This window comes from Cydia fagiglandana, chromosome 26, assembly GCF_963556715.1.
Source record: "Cydia fagiglandana chromosome 26, ilCydFagi1.1, whole genome shotgun sequence".
Taxonomy (NCBI): domain Eukaryota; kingdom Metazoa; phylum Arthropoda; class Insecta; order Lepidoptera; family Tortricidae; genus Cydia; species Cydia fagiglandana.
Window position 1 is genome coordinate 10622709 of NC_085957.1, and position 25648 is coordinate 10648356.

A 25648-nucleotide genomic window follows, 5' to 3' on the forward strand; every position below is an offset into this window, starting at 1 on the left:
TGCGCTGCAAAAGAGAACTAGTTGATATCTAAACTATAATGTATCTAGAATGGATCTAGAACGTGTCGTCTCTTGTGAATATCTTGAAGTTCGAATACGGCAGAGAGTTGGGTATTACCTGAATAAACATAAACATCATTTACTAAAAAAACACGTTGCATTGTTACATTCATATAAATATGCTGCATGGGATGTATATCTTAGGATTAGTTATTATTAACTTTGATTCACGGCGCGATTCGGGAAATGAATTAGAGAATAACTAGATACGATATAGTAAAGATATGTGATGTTCCACGGGTAAAGGTACCTTATGGCGGTTGGCGCTTACGCTTTTATTAACGCTGCTCCAATATTATTGCGGGGCTATGCGACGTTAGCCCCAGCCGCCATAAGGTACCTTTTGCAGTGGAAAGTCACATATCTTTACTATATCGTATCTAGTTATTCTCTAATTCATTTCCCGAATCGAGCGCTTACGCTATTATTAACGCTGCTCCAATATTATTGCGGGGCTATGCGACGTTAGCCCCAGCCGCCATAAGGTACCTTTTGAAGTGGAATGTCACATATCTTTACTATTTCATATCTAGTGAGTCTCTAATTCATTTCCCGAATCGAGCCGTCAGAGGCCAAGAGTTTTGCCCGTACCTTGCCACACCCTGTATAAACCATCTCTTTCCCACATCAATCCAGTCACAAAACCTCCTCGTCAACGTAGTCCTCAGTCCGAAGCCAACTCCACGCGGGGCGGCCGCGCGCTCGCCCGCCACGCGAAAACCACTTGTTTGAGCATACGTTTAAAGCTCATTTTACATCAACAAGTCTTCAAACCAGGTTGGTGCGAGTACAATTTGAAAATGGAATGTCTTGGGAGTTTTTGAACGTTTAAAACGTTCGATATTTGAATTTCGCCTGTTGCTTTTTGGGCGAACGTCGAAGTATTGATGTAATAAATCGATATTTAGTGACGAAATTGAAATATTCAAGCTTAATACGAAGATGTTTAACGAAAATTTGCATCTTAATTGTTAGATGAGTATCTATTTTGTACAAATTTGCGTATATATAAAAACCAGTAGCTATAATATATCTGCGTTAATTTCTTAAATAATAATATTCTTTTCTATTCCAATTTTATAATATAATATTTCATTACAATTATTACACCGTCATTACTTAAAAGTATCTAATTTTATTTTTACCGTATCTGATTCACATTTGACTCAAAAAAGGATTCGCATTTGACTCAGTGACCTATTAAAAGACCTTTTATCCCACTGTATTTGTAATATTTAATTTGACAAATCAAAATTTCACATGCCTCGTCTAGTTTTTATTTGTGGGTGGCTAGAAGTTAAATAACACCATTTAGATATCCTTTTGATATCACAATGTAAGTTAAATTTGACCTCCAAGTAATAATATTGCCCGAACACTATCATGAATAATGACATTACTTTGAAGGAATGGCATTCTTAGTGATAGGGATTGGCATGAAGGAATGACGGCAAGTAATGAAGTTTATTTAAATAATCTTCCTTCATTATTGGAGTTACATCAATGTAATGAGGTAATAGTATGGAGGTCCAAGGGGGAGGCCTATGTTCAGCAGTGGACGTCTTATGGCTGAGATGATGATGATGATGAATGAGGTAATGACACAAAAAAAATACATTACTACTTATACGCTATTACAATGATGGAATTAGAAATGACAGAAAGAATGAGGGAAGATAATGAAGTTATTAAATACAGTAAGTGGCGCAGTCAGCAGGATAAAATAAGGATTTTACGAAACAATCTTTCGCAAACCGATATTATTAAGTCCACCATTTACCGGGTGTGGCCTGTAATACGAGCAAAAAATTAAACTGTAGGCTGTACTCCTCATACTGACCAACATTTGTTCAGCGACTTTTAAAAATAACTTGTGCTTTGATTTTTATTACACTTTAAAGTTTATTCTAAGACGCAATGTATTGCGAATTTTGTTATGTTTAAGGCGTGACAAGCAACGTCAATCACAATGATATGGCGTGGCGATGGCGTCCATTGAAGATAATTTTTATTTGTATGAAAAATAGGGAGTCTAAATACTTCATAATTTTTAAAAGTTGTTGAACAAAAGTGTCACCGTTTGAGGAGTACAATCTATGTTTTAATTATTTGTTCATGTTACAGGCCACACCCGGTATAATATTTATATAGTCGCAATCAGATATTTAGGAGCGGCCATGATGCCCACATATATGTGAACACGCTTCAATTGTCAAGGCGTTAGGGTGCGTGTTCAGATATTTGTGAGCACCTTGGCCGCTCCGATATATCTGATGGCAACTGTAAGTTTTTCTTAGTTTGTTCAATCAAGTTTGAACAAATATCCCATACTTAGTAAGTTCCATACATTCCATAAAGGGGCCCACTGATTAACAGTCCGCCGGACGGTATCGGCCTGTCAGTTATTCGGAACTGTCAAAATTTTGTTGTGACTGACAGGCCGATACCGTCCGGCGGACTGTTAATCAGTGGGCCCCTTAAGACTTGTATTTCGGGCACTAGACGACTTTATTATTTATGTTAATAGATATAGATTGTTAAACAAGGGTTGAAAAGCAGCCATTTCTGTCGAGGTTTGGCGCTCAAAGGCAGTGAGAGCGTCAATAGTCCGAGACGGAAATGGTGCCTTTCACCCGAGTTAAACACTCTACTTTTCTATCGAATGCGAGGAAACAAACAAGATAAGACAATTTTGCAAAATCAGTAATTCAACTACTTACCTAATATACACGGCCATGATTTTTTCATTATTAATATGTATTATAGTATGAACATCAGCGGGATTTCCTCATACTTTTTAATTTTTTACACTTTCGTTCTAAAAGCCGTAACAGACTACCGCACTAAAAATTTCTTGTCATAAAAATAAATGCCTATGGCTTAGTTTTTCTTAAATCTAACATTGTCACGAGATACCCTGTATACAAGACAGTGTTTACACAAAAACATGGCAAAAATACGCTCCGTTTGTTATTGCGGAGTGACACCACGCCACTTCCATTTGATATATTGAGGAAAAAGAAAATACCAACCCGAGAGAAAACATAATAAATACCAGTTTTATTTCCTTTTTAGGGTTCTGTAGCCAAATGGCAAAAAACAGCACCCTTATGGATTCGTCATGTCTGCCCGTCTATCTGTCTGTCTGTCCGTGTATGTCACAGCCACTTTTTCCCGAAACTATAAGAACTATACTGTTGAAACTTGGTAAGTAGATGTATTCTGTGAACCGCATTAAGATTTTCACACAAAAATAGAAAAAAAACAATAAATTTTGGGGGTTTCTCATACTTAGAAATGAAACTTAATTTTTTTTTGTCTTCAAACCCATACGTGTGGGGTTATCTATGGATAGGTCTTCAAAAATGATATTGAGGTTTCTAATATCATTTTTTTCTAAACTGAATAGATGTGCCCCCCCCCCTGTAACTTCTAAAATAAGATAATGATAAAACTAAAAAAAATATATGATGTACATTACCATGCAAACTTTCACCGAAAATTGGTTTGAACGAGATCTAGTAAGTAGATTTTTTTTAATTGTCATAAATTATAAACCGCAATTTTATTATGTTACTTGGGTCAATTTCTGAACACGATTTTTTTTCTGTCCGTGATGAAAATCGCGGGTTAGCATCAAATAATACTTACCATTTTTTTTTACATAAAGAAGCCACACTTTCACACCGGGTTCCATATGAATTCACTGATTAATTGGTTTTTAGAGTACACTTAAAAATACCTAAAGGCTCAAATTACTACTCCCGTGCCCTGTCCGGAATCTACTTTTGAGCATAATGAAAAATCCTACGAAAAATTCTACATTAGTATCACTAATTTAGTGTCAAATACTTAAACTAGATGATATTTACTATCACTGAGCACATACACTATTAACTTCATTGTGGTAAATAACTCGTGATCGAAGTTTAAATTTTGTCCGAGCGCGCGAGTAAAATTTCGTCGGCAAAACTCAAAGGGCTCTCACAGCCGACGTCTGTATCTGAACCGCCTCGTGTCCCGCCTCACCTGTACTGACAGTATTCGGCTGATTCTCAAAGCAAGCGGATGTACGTCAAGCCGCGGCGTGTTCGAGCAAATCGCATAAGTATTTCGGAATCCGGGTGGGCGACAATTTTTTTCTAATTTCGATGCCCCTTATAAATTTTATTTCCTACATAGCTTTTCAAAAACAATTGTCATATTTAGGAGCCCTTTATGTATCTTTATGTAAGCGATAACATAACAGTTCGGTTAAACACGATTTAAATTTTTGGCGAATTTTTTTATTACGAATTCTAATTTCCGTGCCCTAATTCCCATAGAATATTTACCTAAAACAGCTGATTAAGTGGCATGGGAATTAGAAAGTATTATATTTATTGTCAACAAATTTTTAATTGGGGGCACTGTAAGTTAATTGGCAATGTTTACGTCATATTATTATTACATATATATATTGGCATTGAATATATATTATATGTAATAATAATATGACGTATATCTTTCTTTTTTACATTTAATGAAATCTCAGAGAATGCACAAAAATCTATGAACGGTTTTTTAGTATAAGTACTATAGTACATACTTACAGGGTGGACCCGAATAACCCGGGCAATTTTAATACGTAAGGTAAGGTGGGGTAAGACGACACTGGGGTAAGACTATCACTTGTATGGAATCCTCGTACTGTTAGTCTTGCGCCACCTTACCTTATTCATTTATCATATTATAATATTAAAATATTATATAAACATAAAACTATTTTTGGAATTGTTACATATTATAATACCCGTACCTAAGATTACATGAAACAAAATGAATCAAATTTACAATGGTTTTATTTTGTAAATTTGACAGCTGACAGCGTAAGCCGTATAAAGTTTAAATATCTGGGAGACCGAGCTTTGCTCGGAAAACATATACCTACCTAAAAACTCAAAAATGCGCGTTTTCCCAGAGACACCTAGCTAGATCGATTTTTCATCCCAGAAAACGCCCATATAGTTATGATCAAATTTCATCGAAATCGTTAGAGCTGTTTCCTAGATCCCCGAAATATATACAAGAATTGCTCGTTTAATAGATTAGTTGTTATAAATTAGCTTTTCTAATAGGTACAAGAAAAATTAAATATATCCTATTCTTACTATATTATAAATGCGAAAGTATCTCTGTCTGTCTGTCTGTTATCTCGTCACGCTTAAGCCGCTGAAACAATATCATCTTGATAATGCATATTTGGCATGGAGATAGTTTGAGGCCTGAAGAAGGACAAAGGATCTGAGGGCACGGCAGTGCCGCCGCCAAGTCGAGCAAAACAAAGTGGCACGGCCGTACCATCAAGTATCAATAACATTCTATCTAAATAACATTTAATTTGAGCATGTAGTCTAAGAATTAATACACTTTAAAATCGCTTAGTTTTGTCACTGGCACAATCACTCTCAATCAATATTATTTTAAGGTACTTCTAGCATACCCACAAGTTCTAAATTTGAAACGTAATTAGGTTTTAGCTTTTTAAGCCAATAAAAATCTAATAATACTGCAATATTAGTCACGTTCTAAAGATAACTGCATAATTAAGTTTGTAATCCTATAGAAATATATGCGATAACAACGTTACCTTTTAGTTCTTACAATTAGTAGGGAAAGTAAAGGTACACTACGATGGACGATGTGAGTATGAATAAAGATGTATTATGATATGTATATACATAGTATCAGTATGGTATGGGTATGTTTACCCGAAAAGAAGGACAGCCTACAAAAAGAGATGGGATCATTTCAATTCATGTAAAAAGATGCAAATCTCGCAACGCAGTTCTTCTACTCTACTACAAAAAAGTTTTGGGATGTAATGTGAAACCAAGTCGGTTATTTTAGTCGGTGCCAGGGGGTATATTGTAAGCAAGTTTTTTTAGGAAGATTATGATATTTTTGAGAAATTACTTAACCAACCTACACTTTGAAGATTTTCCCGCAGGGCAGGGACACCCCGTATACCTATGTGTAAAGTAAGGCGGGGTAAGACTAACTTAGTTTATTTTGATCGGGGCAAGACTAACAGTATGAGGATTCCATACAAGTGATAGTCTTACCCCGGTGATAGTCTTACCCCCACCTTACCTCATATGTGTTCAAACAATTTTTTGGGTTATTAATTTATGAAGTCAGCATATTCGATTTCTTCAGATTAACTTACACAATAACTTCTTCTCACTGTGCCCCTATTTATTTCTTAGTATCATTTCCTATAAGACCATATACCAGATCATACACCTTGTACCTATCTACATGCAGATACATAATGACACTTTTTAATGAATAGTTTTGTATGTAGACGCGGACAAGTTTACGAAACTACTCAAAGTATTGTTTTGAAATATGTACATTTTACTAAGAAAGAGAGATTAGTTGCCATTAAAATAAAGGAAAGGATTAGTCAAATACGTAGTTTTTAGTGTAACATACTTTCGTAGATTTGTCGTTCAAAACTAAAATTAAAGAAGGTAAATATGTCCGATGCCACTTCAGTATGGTTGCAGTATATTATTGTAGATTAAAATATACATAAATAATAGTTTTAAGTACCAAAATAAGTTAAGAAAACAATTCCCGTGCCGTGTTCTAATTTCCGTCCTAGTAAAATCTAATTTCCATGGACACACTAATTCCCGTGCCCTGACCAAAATTTTAAATTTAAATAACTTTTATAGTTTTATGAATATTTTTATCCCATAAGAAAATTAATATTTATTATATTTTTTATCAAATTCTCAGCATATTTTTTTTTGTGTAATGTTGGTATTTCAAAATTCCATGGAAATTAGACAAAAATGCTCGTTTGGTGAAATTGACCCACTTGCTGCTACGGAACCCTTCATGGGCGAGTCCGACTCGCACTTGGCCGCTTTTTTCCTTCTAGCCCAGTCGGTAGTAACCAGCGGTAGTAACCCTGCCTACGAAGTAGAAGGCCCGATCTATAGGTCGTTTTTTTAGCATTAGAAATAAGGTAAACAATCTTGACGTGTCTTTTAATTGAAAAACACTTTTTTTAAAATAGTCACGTCAAATATGTAATAATTATGAATCTAATACGATCATTTATATTCTTCTGCTTTCATAAATAATAGTTATTAATTTTTAAAAAGCGTTGTTCAATTAAAAGACATGTCAAGATCGCTTACCTTCTTTCTCATGCTAAAATAATAAACCGGGCAAGTGCGAGTCTGACTCGCGCACGAAGGGTTCCGTACCATAATGCAAAACAAAAAACAAAAAAAAAGCAAGAAAAAAAACGGTCACCCATCCAAGTAATGACCACTCCCGACATTGCTTAACTTTGGTCAAAAATCACGTTTGTTGTATGGGAGCCCCATTTAAATCTTTATTTTATTCTGTTTTTAGTATTTGTTGTTATAGCGGCAACAGAAATAAATCATCTGTGAAAATTTCAACTGTCTAGCTATCACGGTTCGTGAGATACAGCCTGGTGACAGACGGACGGACGGACGGACGGACGGACGGACAGCGAAGTCTTAGTAATAGGGTCCCGTTTTACCCTTTGGGTACGGAACCCTAAAAACGAACTACATAGGTATTAGGTATAATGTGAGTCATCCTAAACTCGTGCTTCACTCGCCACGGAGTTGAATTTCAAAAATCTGTAGTACGGAACCCTCCAATACTTATTTGTTTTACAAGCGGGCAAAGTTGTTGTTTAACCGCTCGTGCTAATATTGATACCCGAGCAGGCAAAATATTCCAAAATTGAACCATGTGCGTAGCGAGTGGTTCGAAAAATGGAACCTTGAGCGTTTCGAGGGTTTCAAAGCACGAGGGTTAAACAAAATTTGCCCCCGAGTGAAATACAAAATTTTTTATCACACCAATCCTAAGCAAATATGAAATGTAAAATATCAAACATAATCAAACCAAATCAAATCCAAATGAATGTTATTAAATATTTATTATCGAAAATCATCATTTAAAACTCAATTCTATTATACCAGCAAACATAAGAAAACAACTCAAAAATTGCTATTGATTACTTTGCCTCACATGTGAATAAAATGCAACTTTGCTGTCAGTTTTTGAAGTGCAAAGTTAGCCTTTCCAAGCTGGTGTGGTGAAAAGTATATTCTAAGGGTGGCAGATACTTTTGGCGCGTTGTTGCAGACTGTACAGTCACCTGCAATAATATGTTACTCTTCGAAGGCCGCAAAAATATGTGACACGCTCTTATGGCTCTACAAATAAGATCGTGTCAGATATTTTTGCGGCCTTCGTTGTGTAACATATTATTGCAGGTGTTCGAGGGCATTATGTAAATGTAGCGACCAGAATGTCAATTGAGTCATTACGGAGGTGGCCATTAGGGTAACGTGTAGGGGACCTATGCAACTAGGGTTGCCATACTTCCGGATTTGTCCGGACCTGTCCGGATTTTTGACCCTTTGTCCGGATTGCGGCCGGACTTGGCATAGAATATAGAATATCTTTATTGACAAAAGAAAACGATCTTACAGACACATGGACAAAGCGCCGTGTGCCTGCTACACTGCCACATCTCAAAAAACCGTTTTTTCGAGAAATCGCGTCTCAAAGTTGTGAGAGTATAGTTCAGGGTGTTTAATAGGATCTTACTCCTTTAGTTTTAGGTCTATGAATTTAAAATTTTGCTTTTTTTACTCGGAATGATATAACCCTCCTTATGACCACGCCACTTTTTAAAAGAAATGTAGGTATATTTTTTAAGACACAAGGCCCTAAAGACAGGTATTTAGAGCTGTGGCCGTATTGCAGAAACGTTTTTTAAAGATTTTGGGATGCGGCCAAATTTAAACACAAAATTATTGGATAAAGGTTACCATGCAAATAAAAATAAAAACACCAAAATAGTTAAAATCCCTTTATTTTATCAATTTTGATAGGAACAAGATCACTGTACGCGATAATATGTGTAACTCAACTAATTATTATTTTCTAGGACGCAACTCAAAAGCTTCATTTAAGACGTGTGCTATATAGCCACAACTCAAAAGGGCCGTCTGAGGGCCTACCGCGAACCACGTTCGACGTGTTGCCTCTTTGTCAGGTTGGCAGTGGCAAACAGTGGCGGTTGGTTGTTCATTTGACAGGAAGGCAACACGTCGAACGTGGTTCGCGGTAGTCCCTCAGTTCATGTGCGAACGCCGCGGGAGCAGGCGGCAGACTGGTAAGTGGCTGTATTGCAGGGAATCGTCTGACAATTTATGGTCAAATGCATAAGGCCACTTGTGAGAAAAAGGCTCTTAAGGACCTTTTTTGCTATGGCTCTCGAAATAAGGTCGTAAATTGAACAATTTTGAATACGAATCTGCAATAATCCAGAAAATTAAATTTTTTGAATTGTGTCCGTATAGTAGGCACACGGCGAAAGGTGGATCCCAAACTAGGCTATGCCTGTGACTTGGGCTCCTAGAATGCAATTGACATTAGACAATTTTACAGAAAATATTACTGACATTTAAATAACTAAGAATTAGTAGTTAGGTTCACTAATTTAAGAAGAGATTAACTAAATTAAGAGGAAGCTGAGGGCATGTGCCCCGATTTTTAGGAATGACATAAAAATAAAATGCCCGGCAGGGGAGGGGGCTACGGGATCGGGCGAAGAGAAAGGGAAAAGTAGATCCACGATACAGTACACCACAGAGAGCAGCGCGCCGCCGGGGCGTCGTTCAGGCTACGCCAAATCTCTGCTACAAGAAATGTCCGGATTTTTAGGGCGATGTCAGGATTTTTATCAGGACATTTAATTCTTCTATATGGCAACCCTATATGCAACCTAATTGCGTAGTGGGGATGACGACACATGTTGAATTTTATTACAAAATCTAGGAGCTTGTGTACAAACACGCGAGGTTCGAAAAGGGGGTGGGGGTCACGAAAAAATCAAGCCAGATTACTTTGGGGGAGGGGGTTTAAAGTTACCTCGCGTGTATTTTTCTAATGTGAAAGGAGCCCACTGATTAACAGTCCGCCGGACGGTATCGGCCTGTCAGTTAGAACAAAATTTTGGCAGTTCCGAACAACTGACAGGCCGATACCGTCCGGCGGACTATTAATCAGTGGGCCCCTTAAGAAAAAATACCTACCACATGTTGTAGATGCTTTTTCTCGGATTAATCTTCACTACGCATTTCAAAATAGCGAGTCTATTTTACGAAATTTGCGACCGCAAAATTTCAAAAAAATACGTGGGGGGTTAGCCGAAAACCTCACCAAATATCTCCAAAGGGGAGGGGGGGTTAAAAAGTAGCCGATCTCGCGTGATTTGATCACAACCCCTAGTTAAATAGATGGAAATGAGAAATTTATTGGGCTTCTAATCTATGTACTATGTAACCGGCTAGCTAGAGCGGTAAAAGAAAACCAAGTTCTTTGCAATAAACAATATAATATGAAAATATGTACAATAAAATAAACTAATTTCTGTCAGTACTTGAATCTAAACCAATAAAATATCGTCACTGGCCTTAGCGTTCTTGAATCCCATTCTTTGTCGAACCGTTTGTACGATCAACTTTATGAGGCCGCGGTTGCGGGAGTCAGCTTTGGCAACGCAGGCTCAGCGAGGTCCGTGGGTAGAGAAAAGCTTCAGCAGCAAACGTCCAAATAATAAACAGCAACAGTAATAAGTAGCTCTTCAATTTAAAGGTAGAAGAAAGGGCTGGAACAATCGTACGTTCTTAGACTTGTAGTCGAAACCTAACCCAAGCCTTATTCCGTTACAAGAACCAGTGACATGTATTACGCACAAATAAGACTTGGATTAGGTTTAATTTCAACATAAACCTAAACTTAATGCTATATATACAATTATACAAACTTTACCTGCATTAGTGGCAGCCCTAGTATTAAACTTTATCACTAATTATAACCATACAGTATTATTAAAATAATAATTACAGAATTGCTATCTCCAACAACATTTCCAAAGGAAAAATTTATGAATAAAAAACAAAAGATGGGCGAGACCCTTAGCTTTTTTATTTACAACCGGCCAGTGAGCGCGGTGACTGTGCAGGTTTGCCATGTTACAACTATCGCCCACACTGTTAACTGTACATCGGAGGACCTTATGCCTTTTGTAATAAGGTCTACCAATGTACAGTTAGGACTGTTGCTATTTGTATGCGGATGTAAATCTGATCAGATTTTCTAACCAGTTTTGAATCAGCCGGCCTAGCCAAGGTTACAATCGCTATCGCTTCGACAACGAAAACCATTATGTCTCTCTATCACTCTTCCATATTAGTGTGACAGTGACAGTTGCGTTTCGATCGCTACGGAGCGTAAGCGATCGGCATCTTGGCTACGCGGCCAGTTTAGTTGACAATTTCCCAAACATTATTTGTTAAATATTTAATGGCTCGCTCACCGTAATAATACCGAGTAATAATATTTATTGCGGCGCGGTTCACGCTTGACCGATTTCATTCGCCGATTTATTAATATTATCTCCAAACCCCTTTGTTATAAACCCGTTTATCAAAAACTCGTTGACATAATTAACAAATTACCCATAATTTGTGTTCACATAAATTACTTTCACATAATCGAATTTTAAATGTCGAGCGCTAGTAGCCTAGCGGTGAAAACGGGTGACTTTCAATTTGTGGGTTGCGAGTTCAAGCCTCGGCTCATACCAATGAGTTTTTCGGAACTTATGTACGATATTATATCATGTGATATTTTTTTTTTTTTATTATGAATGGGCTTACTCATGGCCACAGACTAGCCGAGGCGTAGACGTGGCCTACGATGTAGCGAGCTCGCCCACAATACATATACATATACCAGTCGCTTTTCGGTGAAGGAAAATATCGTGAGCAGACTGAACTAATCCCAAAGATAAGGCTTAAAGTTTACCCTCTGAGTTGGAAGGTTAGATTTCAGTCGCTTTCGTAAAAACTAGTGTCTACGCTAATTCTTGGGTTTAGTTGCCAAGCGGACCCCAGACTCCCATGAGTGGCAAAAATCCGGGACTACGCGAGGGAGGTGATTATGATAATGATAATACTATATCACCGTATACACGGAGAGGTACTTCAAACTATCTCCATACATTTCATCTTAATCGTTTTAGCAATTTAAGCATAAAGAGGTAACAGACACACATAATAAAATAAAATAAAAATAAATAAAAAGCCTTTTATTTATGATCTCTCACTGACATGTTTTAAATAAAGTTGCCTAAATGTTATTTATTTTGGGATCCCCTCTTGGGTAAAGGCCTCCTCCAGCTTTTGCCACCTGTCTCGGTCTTGGGCCACTTGTGGCCACCCTATGCCGGCAATTTTCTTGATGTCGTCCACCCAGCGCTTGAGCGGGTGTCCCGCATGCCTGTTTCCACTCCCTGGTCCTTTCCACTCTGTCACTCGTTTCGCCCACCTTGAGCTGTCGTAGCGTGCAATGTGTCCTGCCCATCTCCACTTCATTTTCTTGACGTATTGTAATGCATCAATTACTTTCGTTTTTTCTCGAATGTTCTTATTTTTAATCTTGTCTTTAATCTTGACATTGAGTAGGCTTCTTTCCATCGCCCTTTGACAAACCGAAATTTTTTGGGCGTTTTTTTTCGTTAAGCTCCACGTCTGACAGGCGTATGTCAATGTTGGTAGAATGCACGAGTCCATAAGTTTCTTTTTAAGTGGTATTGGCATTTTTGATTTGAACAGATGTTTTAGTGACCAGTAGCGTTTCCAACTCGATGTTATGCGTCTCTCTATTTCTGCTGTGTCTGTATCCAAGAATGATATTAGTTTGCCCAAGTATATGTATTCCTTTACATATTCAATTTTTCTTCCTTTTAATTCTATCTTTTTTTCCTTGTAGTTAGTCATCAGCTTTGTTTTTTCAAAGTTAATTTCCAATCCCACTGATTCGCTACTCTGATGGAGGCACTGTAGCATATTTGAAAGTTCTTCTGCGTTATTGGAAAATAATACGATATCGTCAGCAAATCTTAAGTGGCTTAAATACTTAGGGCCTATTTTGATACCTTTGTTTTTCCATCCAATGTTGTGCAATATAAGTTCGAGAACTGCAATAAATATTTTTGGAGACAGTGGATCTCCTTGGCGGGCGCCTCTCCCTATTTGAAAATATGGTCCTAATTTATCCAGCTTTACTCGACTTCTACAGTTGTCATAAATATTAGTTACTAACTTTATATATTTTTCCTCTATATTGTGATATTCTAGTGCCGTTTTAATTGATTCATGGGAGATAGAGTCAAATGCTTTCTGGTAGTCGACAAATGCCAAGTACAGCGGAGAGTTGAATTCTTTATATTTCTCAATTAGCTGGCTCAGTACTTGGATGTGATCCATTGTGGAGTAGCCAGGCCTAAATCCTGCTTGCTCCACTGGTTGTATGTTATCTATTTTTGGGCCTATTCTTGTCAGTAAGCATTGAGAAAACAGTTTGTAGATGCTTGACATGAGACTTATCGGTCTATAATTAGATACATCACATGGATCGCCTTTTTTATATATTAGAGTTATTTCAGACTCCGTCCATTGTGTAGGCACCTTCTCTTCTTTTAGTATGTCGTTAAAAAGTTGTGTTATGTGTTTAATTAGTCTGTCTTTGCCTACCTGTAAAGCTTCATTAATGATAGAGTCAGGTCCTGGGCTTTTGTTTTTACTTAAGTTTTTTATTGCAGTGTCTAATTCTCTTGTTGTAAATATCTCCGGGACGTTTTCGTTGCTCTCCGTCATATATACTCCGTGTGGCTGTATGTAATGGTCTTCATTTGTAGCTCCTCTAGCGTATAGTTTCTTGTAGAAGTCAGTAGCGACTAAAACCAGTTCCTGTCTATTTTCAGTGACTGCTTGAGTAGTTTTTAAGTTTTGGTATCCATTTTTTGTTTCTTGCAGCGGCTCTTTTTATTCCTCCTGTTACCGCAATGCAGTTTTCGTACTTCCTGAGCTTAAAAGCTGTATATTCTTGTTTAATGCTTGCTTTGACTGTTTTGTATAGTATATGTAAGTCTCTTTTTTCTTCTCTTGTTTTATTTATTTTTTCTTGTAACTTGTGTCTGTTAACTATTAAAGCCATGGTATCTGGCGACAGTTTAAACTTTTCTTTTTTGTTTAGATAAAAAGATTTTAAAAGAGATTTTAAAACCCAACATTCTGAATTTTGTAGAACGGAAAAGATCAAATTCAATAACTGGGACAAAAAACTAATAAAATACACCAACACCCGGAACCACACAGTACCAAATACCACAACATTATTCAAAACAACTTCAAAGAACCCTCCCCCAAGCCGGTTGGTCACCGTGGGGGAAAAAGACCAAAACCCTCCAGAAGACAATCATAACTCAAAAAAGACTACAAAATTTTACATATGCACCTACAATGTAAGGTCACTAAAAGATAACCACCGCATGATAGAACTCGAAACTGCATTGGAAAATGTAAAATGGGATGTCATTGGTTTATCAGAAGTCAAAAAAGTGGGTTATGAAATTGAAGAGCTAGACTGGTGCATCCATTATTACTACGGCCTAACCAAAGGACAAAGAGGCGTTGGATTCTTGGTTAAAAAACAATATAAATCAGAAATAATAGAATTTATAGGCATCTCTGATAGAGTTGCACTTTTAAATATTAATATCCAAGACAAAAAATGCTCTATTATACAAGTTTATGCTCCAACCGAAAGGGCAACCAACGAGGAATTGGAAGAATTCTACGCAGATATATATAAAGCAAGAGAAAAATCAGAAGACTTTCAAATTATTATCGGAGACTTCAACGCGAAGATTGGTATACCAACAGAAAAAATTGGCTCGATTCTCGGCCCATATGGCTCTGGTACTGGCAATGAACGTGGAGACAGACTGAAACTTTTTGCACTAGAGGAAGAACTCTCTATCATAAACACATTTTACAAAAAGAAAGTAAACCAGAGATGGACGTGGTTAGCACCAGATGGAAAGACGCGAAACGAGATAGACTACATTTTATCCACCAAAAAGGATCTGTTTACAAACATAGAAACCCTTCGAACACTACACTTTCCTTCAGACCATAGGTTACTACGTGGAACCATAGAAATGAAAATAAAACCTAAAAGTAGGAAAAAATTTACATCATCTAAATCAAACTTAATTACAGAAAAAGAGCAAACAGAATATTGCAAACTTCTAGACAGTAAATTAAAAAAATATATTAAAGATAATTTAGACACGCAGTACATGTACAATGCTTTAGAAAAAGCTATTACCGAAAGTTTAATAGAAACAAAAAAAAAAAATACAGACACACATACTGACACAATATAATATTAGTACCTATCGATTATAGTAGGCACCTACAGACGTTTAAAAGTCCTTAGTTTAGTTAGGTGTGGCTCACTCCGCGATTTCGTCGCGTCGCTACAAGTACATGCGGCCCACACCAATTTTGGTGTCTAGCCATAGTAGTTGCCGCGCACCGCTACGGACCGTCGCCTGCTCACGCTTGCGCCATCTAGCGGTCATATGTATTGTAATAGACGCGTTAGAGAGTGAACCTTCTGTACCTAGTACTATTATTTATTCTGTGGTGTAGTTAAAAATAAATAAAGAAATATAGGGGACATCTTATACAGATCGACCTAGCCCCAAACTAAGCAAACTTGTACTAAAAAAAAAAAACTTGTACTATGGGTACTAGGCACCGATATAGACATACTTTTATAGATAAATACATACTTATCTACACAGAAAACACCCATGACTTAGGAACAAATATCTGTGTTCATCACACGAATAAATGCCCTTACCGGGATTCGAACCCAGGACCATCGTCTTCGCAGGCAGGGTCACTACCCACTAGGCCAGACCGGTCGTCAACGGTAGTTAAATAAACCATGAATATTCCATGTCTTGTGTTGGTGTAACTCTACACCCTGTATGTCACGAGTTAGCTAGTTAGGTCCCCTAGGATCCATGTAATGGCTAGACCGCCTCGTTCTACGATATTACATTACACAGATGGGAAACGTTACGTACATTGTTAGCAGTTAGCTTTCATCTCAAAATGATCTCAATTTGAGATCAGTTGTATGTTCGAATAGGGATATTTAATTACACAAACGGGTCTACAGCGATATAATTTCATTGTTCATTGCGGGGTTGCGTAATGCATCGCAGCCATAATGTGATTTGTAGTGTTTAGTTTTAAAATATATTTTTATAATATGTATGCTAGTTTTAAGGTATTTATGTATGGGCCACTAGTTGCCTGAAATAAAGATTTTCATTCATTCATTCATTGTTTTTACCTTAAATTCCGTTTCAGAACAAAAACGTTTCAGCTGTGTAGCACTAGCTGTGGTCACGGAAATATAACGAAATTATACCCCGTTTGTGTTATAATATGTGTGATACAAAACGCGAGAGTTTAAGCATCCTTGGTACAATGCCTCAGGGGCCTATTTTAGATTTAAGCTAGTTATTAATTTCTTTTAGCAATCTTCTTGTCCTTTGCCTTATCCCACATTAGGTGGGGTCGGCTCTCCTTATCCTTCGGCGCCAAGACGATCTGTCTTGTGTTGTCGGGTTGGGTAGTTGGGTTTTATCCAGTAGTTTGGCCATACTCGTCCACCACGTCAGAGGGGGCCGTCCTCTACCTTTTCTGACTTCTGGCAGAGCTAGCGCTTTTTGCACGACATGGCTGTCGTCTCTCCGCATAACATAACAATTTCTTTTAGCAATACCGTTGTATATGTGTATATCTTGCATGTAAAAAAAGGAAAATTACATTTAAGTTGTTATTTAAGTAATTATGTTTTTAATACATTCCAATTTAAAGCCCTTCGAAACATGTTAAACACGTTAAATAAATAATGATCGTTTGATAAAATAACCAAACGTGCCGAGTATGCCCTTAGGGGCAAAGGGAGAGTTTGACGGTGTGTTATGATTGGGAAAGTTGCTAATTGCCGCACAGTGTTTAAATATTTACACATGTTTTAGAAAGTATGTACAAAGGAGAATGGGCACTTTAGTATGGGCAGTGTCCCATGTATGTATACTGTTGAGATATATGTCGTTTTAAAGCTCTTAATCGTAGTATCATTTTATTGTATGGCACCAACCTTAGACAACTTGCAGGGACCGAGCTATATACAAAAAAAGTTGCGCACATAAGCAGTTATTTTTCATAATACGCTTGATATAATAGGGGGTATTACAACGTTCTGCCGCCAGAGTGCAGCACTAGCTCCTCTAGTAACCCATAGTGTAACTTATACATACTGTGCCTTAAACAGTTTTTTGATAAGTTCTCACACAAAGAAAAATATGACATTGATGCATCAAGGCGGTTTGTTAACAAGGGCCTATCGGGAACAGCGAAAATATAAATTTATCGCTCGAAAATGCAAGAGTGACAGAGAGGTTAACGAAATTTAGATTTGTATGTTTCGCAGTAGATCCCTAGCATAGACTTACAATATATAGAGACGGGGTCTCAGCGAGCTGTCACTGTTGCCACTTTTGTTTAGTGTACGATTAACAATTTAACACCACCTTGCTGTAGCCATGTCGATAAAGTCATATCGATAAACTATCGACATTTCTTACAATTTTAATTTTACTTCAAAGGTTTGACGATATCTAAAATGAACAAAAACGCTTTTATTCTTTATTGTGGTTATCAGATCACAATTTTATCGTCACGCCCCAGCAGGGAACCAAGGGAAAGTTCAGATATTTAATTAAAATATATAAACACCTACTAAGATATGTGTTCCGCAATAATTGAAATATTTTATTATATTCTAATGTATTTATTATTCATTAGCATTTCAAATATGTATATGTTTAACAAAGATATTGAAGCTTCAATTAAATGCTATTTCGTTCCACTGTGTGGCATTTATCGATATATAACATGATTAAAATCGACTTTTCACATCCCTAAAAGAGCACACATACACGTTTTTACGCACACATACACAGCCTGGATGCATAAAAAAGGCAATACTTGATTTGAAGTTCACCTTGTCAACAGTATGGCTGTCCTTTTTTGACAAATGGCATTTTAAAAGAGCGAGGAGAGAGAAATGGTACTAGTTGCTGCGCCGTCAAAGAGAACAGAAAAGGTAGGGGCCTTGATCCCTAGATTGTGATAGGCAGTAGTATGTTGTACAGAACGATCGTGAGACCTGTTGTAATGTATGGACCAGAATGCTGGGCGATGAAAGTAGCGGATGAAAGAAGAGTGCACGCAGCGGAAATGAGAATGCTGAGATGGATGTGTGGAGTGACGAGAAAGGATCGGATTAAGAATGAGTATATAAGAGGAAGTTTGAAAGTAGCTCCAGTAACGGAGAAAATGAGGAGTGCTAGGTTGTTGTGGTATGGGCATGTAATGAGGAGGGATGGATGCCATATAGGCAAAATAATGTTAGGGATGAATGTTGATGGACGGAGAGACCCAAAAAACGATGGATGGATTGTGTGAAAGAGGATGTTTATTTGGGCAGAAACGGTACAATAATGCTTACAGATATTAATATTATTCAACATATGAACCAGTGAAGTAGCCACTAACTACTAACACGTATACTCGTACAAAAGAGGATATGAGAAAGAAAGGGGTGAGTGCTGAGGACACGAAAGACAGAGGAGAATGGAAGAGAAAAACATGTTGTGCCGACCCCACATGACGTGGGATAAGGGCATGGGAAAGAGAGAGTAGTAATATTGTGGTAGTGGCGTCCCCTACGCAGTTTACGTAATATTCCCTATAATAAAAAGTTCAAAATGCTGCCATGACAGATTCAGTTCACCAAATGCTACCAATATTTTGGTGGTAATGGTATTTTTCAAGATCCTTCTTCTTCTTCCTGGCGTTATCCCGGCATTTTGCCTCGGCTCATGGGAGCCTGGGGTCCGCTTGACAACTAATCCCATGATTTGACGTAGGCACTAGTTTTTACGAAAGCGACTGCCATCTGACCTTCCAACCCAGAGGGGAAACTAGGCCTTATTGGGATTAATGGTATTTTTCAAGATAAAGTAAATAAAATATAGGACATTTTTACACAAATTAAAAATTTAATTAATTTATGAGGCAGCAGTAGGAGAGTATATACCTAACGGGTAAAGAAAAAAAAAATTACATGAGTTATTAATGATATAGTCGCACCAATAAAAGTCTGCAGCGGATTTGATAGCCCACGCAGTGGAAGTGTTATTTATACGTCATAATTTCATAGAAGTTTGCCGTTTAAAATTACACTTGCACTGCGTGGGCTATCAAACTCGCTGCAGACTTTTTACGGTCTAACTATAATTTATCATACCTACTCTTTTAATACGACAGTTGACATATCATATACACTTGCACATTCCAAAGTGCTACATATGTGCCAACCAGGGGTCGGACAAAAAGTGCGGATGACGTCAAACCACTTATAGGATGATTTCAAATAGTATTTTTGATTTTCATGAACAATTATCACTTATCATTTATCAACCTCTTTATTAAACGATATCGCCACTTGAAATGAGTAAGTACGTTTTTGACGGACACATTGTCAATCAGATGAACAATAAATTGACTTTGTTATTGTTTAGCTATTGTATCTTCACGATTATATTTAGCTAAAATTTATATTTACTAATGTATAAGAAAACGCTCTAAAATGTCATCTTTACTCGAATATTGTGGCAATTTCCCGTTTTTGGAGGTACGTGACACGGAAGTTTAAATACAAACTCAAACATCATCCTGTGTGCAAGATAACGTCATTTTTACGTCATCCGCACTTTTTGTCCGACCCCTGGTGCCAACATATCGCCATTTCGGACAAATGGCGTATATTTCGACGGCCGTTTATCGCCGCCATTTGTAAACACGGACGAATGGAGTGTAAATAGTTGTTACATTTGAACGGAGCGGCGTTCCAAATTCGAAAACCTGTTTTTTAGGGTTCCGTGCCCAAAGGGTTTCAGGGGCATTCCATGAGACTGTCGCTTACATAACGCAATTCTTCTAATACTTCTGGAAATGCTGAGTGAGCAATATTGGGCCAGGTAATATTTCATGACTTGGCTAACAAATTGGCAGAATATTCTCGAGATTCACGTATTTTATTGAGGTAGCTGCCATACAAGGCAAAAGCGTTATGTAAGCGACAGTCTCGTGGAATGCCCCAAAACGGGACCCTATTACTAAGACTCAGCTATCCGTCCGTCCGTCTGTCACCAGGCTGTATCTCACGAACCGTGATAGCTAGACAGTTGAAATTTTCACAGATGATGTATTTCTGTTGCCGCTATAACAACAAATACTAAAAACAGAATAAAATAAAGATTTAAGTGGGACTCCCATACAACAAACGTGATTTTTGACCGAAGTTAAGCAACGTCGGGCGGGGTCAGTACTTGGATGGGTGACCGTTTTTTTTTTTGCCTTTTTTTGCATTATGGTACGGAACCCTTCGTGCGCGAGTCCGACTCGCACTTGTCCGGTTTTTAGGGTTCCGTGCCCAAAGGGAAATAGGACCCTTTACTAAGATTTTGATTTTGACTTGTTACTTAAGACGAAACAGGAGCTGAGTTTTGAATATTTTAGGTAAATATACCCGTCTCGCTAACGGAAGCGGCTCCTAAAACTAGAGCGAGAAAGGACAAGGCGAAAAATCCTGCGTAAAAATCTCAAAAATCGAGGTTTTGTACTGTTTCCTCCTCCAAAACTTAACCAATCCTAACCAAACTTGGAAATCTAAATAATTGTGAAATTATCTGTGTCGGACCGTTTTGCTTTTTTGGCTAATTGATATCAGTTTTGAATACTACGCCTCTCATTGCGGCATAGTCATATAGGCCATTTTGGCCATTTTTGAAGGGCTAAACTATCAAAAAAAGGCACAAAAATATCAAAAAAAGCAAAACGGTCTGACACAGATATAATATTAATCTGCGTTGAAAAAATCATTGCTCTAGCATAAAAACCCACGGAGGAAACAGTCGAGTGCGTTTGTATGGAGAAATGACCACTCCTGTTGGCTCTTAAATATTTCCTGAATTAAAAGTATAAAGTATTATAGCAAGTTTAGAAACTATCTACATTACAAAATACAGTTAAAGGAGATAAGAAACTTCACAAAGTAGGAAAATTATAATGCCCGAGGAACTAGACATAAGGTGTATTGGGGTTATCCCAGTGACTTTTTATGTGAGTTGGATTTTAAAGGCACGAGTTATTTATGCTTAATTGGATATAGGTACGAGTATAATATAGATCTTTAAAATCTATAGTGCAAAATCCAAAGCCAGCACAAAATATTTAATAAAATACCACAAGACATACAATTACTAGAGCTCAATCAGTTTAAAAAAGCCTTGAAACTGTTACTGATTCGAAAGAGTTACTACTCAATGAAAGATTTTTTAGATGATAAGGATTGGTAAATACATATTATATTTTGACATGCATGCTCTCAACATTTGTATGCCGTAAGGCGCCACATGGTGAAACTGACTGAACTGTAACACCCTCTATAACCTATGTTGGACAAATAAATAAATTTGTATTTGTATTTGTATTTGAAAATTACAGGACGTCGAAAATGACCTGAATCGCTTCGAGAAAAGGATGGTACGGCCGTGCCTCTTTGTTTTGCTCGACTTGGCGGGGGCACTGCCGTGCCCCCAGATACATATGGTCCAAAGGTTCCATACGTAATATTACCTATTTAGGGTTCCGTACCCAAAAGGCCTATATTGCTCCCGCGGGAGTTATGGATTATAAAAAAGGCTATAATTCCCTGTGTAAGATACTATTGTTTCATCCTATATTTTGTAAACAGAAACACGCATGGTTCATGATTGATTATTAAGCAGTAAAAAACAGTAAACAACTTCCGACCCTCGCTAATTAAAATATAATTTAATGTTTTAATTAATGTACATTTTTTATAAACTTCTCGGGCTGATTTTAAGCTCAATTAAACTGCCCAAAACAGCGGTTTGTATTCTCTTTTTTAGAGTTCCGTACCTCAAAAGGAAAAAACGGAACCCTTATCTTATGGGATCACTCGTGAGTCTGTCTGTCTGTCCGTCGGTCACAGCCTATTTTCTCGGAAACTACTGGACCAATTAAGTTGGAAGATGGTACACAGATGTAAATTAGTGGCCCACAGATGGACATTTTTTTTTTGTTTTATTGAGAAACAAGCAGTCTTAAAATTAACATATGGACATATATATGGACATGTTTTTTTTATAATTTTAAAATACATAGGTTCGAAGTTATTTAAGAAAATAGCCAAAATATTACCTTCCCCCCCCCCCCCCCTTTATCTCCGAAACTACTATTTTGAAAAAAATACACAAAACTAAAATTTTGAAAATAATACACAAAATAATTCTTTACCTATAGATGACCGGAAAACACATTAGAAATTTGCAGTCAGGCGTGAGTCCGACTTATGTGCGGAACCCTTGAAACGCGAGTCCGACTCGCACTTGTACGGTTTTTTTAATTCCGCTTTCGGATGAAAGAAGCGCGTGGCGTCCGTTGGCTCGTTGGGTGGATGACATTCGGAAAATCGCGGGGCACTTTTGGATGAGACTAGCCCGGGACCGGGATAAGTGGCGTACACGAAGAGAGGCCTATGCTCAGCAGTGGGCGACTGAAGGCTAGAATGATGATGATGAGTTTTAGTTATTTTATTTTAAAAGGTACCGCAAAATTGGGTGAGTATGTGCAAGACTGACATTCGAACCTCGATAACATTTTTTTTACATATGCAAACTGAATGGTGTATATAATAATTGTTCCGGACGTTTTTATTTTATTTTGGGTAGTTCCATTTCATAACTTTGACGATAAATAGGAAATCCCACCTCACCCCGTAGTCCCTCGTATTTGGGTTTTCATACAAAGGTGATTTTGGAAGATTGTTGGATCGATTTTTTTTTATTATGAGTTTTACTATTCCATTTCAAATTGGAATACATTATTTTTGTAGCAGTAGCCTTTAAATCCCATCTCACCCCCCTTTCATCCCTTCTCTCCCCATTCATAACCCAACTATCCCCGCGAACTCTACTCACCCCATTTTACGGTATATTAAGTTTATAGTATTTACCTAAATTGTTAATCAAAGTCAATATAAATTTGTTACTATAAATATATCAGATCCCCATAACAGGAGTGGCTCACTCCGCGATTTCGTCGCTTCGCTACTAAGTACATGTAGCTGATGCAGCCCACACCAATTTTGGTGTCTAGCCATAGTAGTTGCCGCACACCGCTACGGAACCGATGCCTGCGACGCTTTCGCCACCTTGCGGTTATATCTGTAACAAACACGTTTTGTTAGAGAGTGAACCTTCTGTAACTAGTACCTACTATTATGAGCCAACAGGAGTGGTCATTTCTCCATACAAACGTACTCGACTGTTTCCTCCGTGGGTTTTGATGCTAGAGCAATGATTTTTTCAATACAGATTAATATTGTCAATATCTGTGTCGGACCGTTTTGCTTTTTTTGATATTATTGTTTTTAAGGCGCTAGAGCCCTTCAAAAATGGCCAAAATGGCCTAATTGACTATGCCGCAATGAGTATTCAATATGTAGTATTCAAAACTGATAACAATTAGCCAAAAAAGCAAAACGGTCCGACACAGATAATTTCATAATCATTTAGATTTCCAAGTTTGGTTAGGATTGTTTAAGTTTTGGAAGAGAAAACAGTCGAGTACGAAACCTCGATTTTTGAGATTTTTACGCGGGATTGTCTTACGCCTTGTCCTTATCGCACTAGTTTTAGGAGCCGCTTCCGTTAGCGAGACGGGTATATTTACCTAAAATATTTGATACTCAACTCCTGTTTCGTCTTATTTATTCTGTGCCCATAGGTTTACGCAGTCCATTTTTGCGGACACACGAGCAATATTTGTTTTTGTCCGCCGCAGGACCACTGTGTGATGAATCGTCCCCGTATTTACTGGTGCGTGTGATACGATGCACAGAGGTACATGTAGAGGACAAACTATTGAAATAAAATGTATAGGTACTTGGTCTGTTACGCAAAGCTGTCAAACTTTTTGTATTGAGAACTTTTATTTTCACCACACAAGCTCGGAAAGGCTTACTTTGCACTTCGAAAACTGATAGCAAAGTTGCATTTTATTCACATGTGAGACAAAGTAATCAAATGCAAATTTTGAGTTAGTTTCTTATGTTTGCTGGTAGAATTGACTTTTAAATGATGATTTTGGATGACAAATATTTAATACCATTCGTTTGGCTCTGATTTGGTTTGATTTTGTTTGATATTTTACATTTAAAATTTGCTTCGGGTTGGTGTGGTGAAAAATTTTGTGTTTCACTCGGGGGCATATTTTGTTTAACCCTCGTGCTTTGAAACCCTCGCAACGCTCAAGATTCCATTTTTCTAACCACTCGTTACGCTCGTGGTTCAATTTTGGAATCTTTCGCTTGCTCGGGTATCAATATTAGCACGAGCGGTTAGACAACAACTTTGCTTGCCCCCTTGTAAAACAAATAACTATTATGTTCCTAAAGGTAAGCATTTGACCACAATCTCATGGTATTTGTAAGTTAAGTGCATTTATAAACAGAGTTAAATCTTTACATTTCGTGTTTAAAAGTATCTGTTACAACTTAATATGTGACGTCCCACAGGTAAAGGTACCTTATTGGAGTTTGACGTTTAAAATAACACTTGCACGTCTGTGCTTTAAAAATCGCTGCAGAAGTTATCTTGGTCGGACTCTATGATGTGTGTATATGTGTCGTTCCACGGAAGAAGGTACCTAACGGCGACCAGCGCTTACGTCGCATAGCGCTGCAATAATATTGGAGCGGCGTTAATAATAGCCATAAGGTACCTTTACCAGTGGGACGTCCCATATCTTTACTATATCGTATCTAGTTAATCTCTAATTCATTTCCCGAATCGCGCCGTGTACAGTCTCAACCAAAGTACAAATTGACCTAAATAAGTGTCAGAGTAACGGGACAGAGTGATTAATAAAGGGGAGTATACAAATCGAGGGCCAGGAGCGTACCTACACGACGTTTGTCAAGTTCGCTTACATCAATACTAATAATGCCATAGAGAAAAAGATATAGAGTGCTGACTCCCATCAGTTTTGGTGCCTAAACAACTATTATCGTTAGAGCCGTTTTAGAGATCCCAGAAATATCTAGACACGCGGCAGCGTGTCAAGCCAAGTTCAAGCAAAGGAACTGGCTAGCTAGCACCGAGTGTAATATTACACGAACCACTTGGTGCCACTTTTGACCCTTCTATAACTCAAAACCTCTTTAACATAAACACATAAAACTATGTGTGTTTAATTATATCCATAAGAACATCTAGAAGCCCAAATTTCATGAAGCTAGCTCAAACGGTTATAAAGATATGAAGGTCAAAAAGTCGTAAATTTAGCACTGACTGACTGACTGACACATAGTAGCTAAACCTAACCTACCTACTTCCAGATGACCTAGAAAGATGAAATTTGGAATCCAGCTCGGTAATTGTGTG

General features: G+C 37.6%; 1 protein-coding gene across 1 annotated transcript in view; it reads left to right on the forward strand.

Annotated features, from left to right (window-relative positions):
• The first annotated feature begins 737 nt into the window (after window positions 1-737).
• Window positions 738-25648, forward strand: part of LOC134677454 (Kv channel-interacting protein 4-like) — a 90323-nt gene continuing 65412 nt past the window's right edge. Inside the window, exon 1 of the mRNA XM_063535931.1 lies at window positions 738-837. The gene's annotated coding sequence lies outside the window, so the exon portion shown is untranslated. The remainder of the gene's footprint in view (window positions 838-25648) is intronic.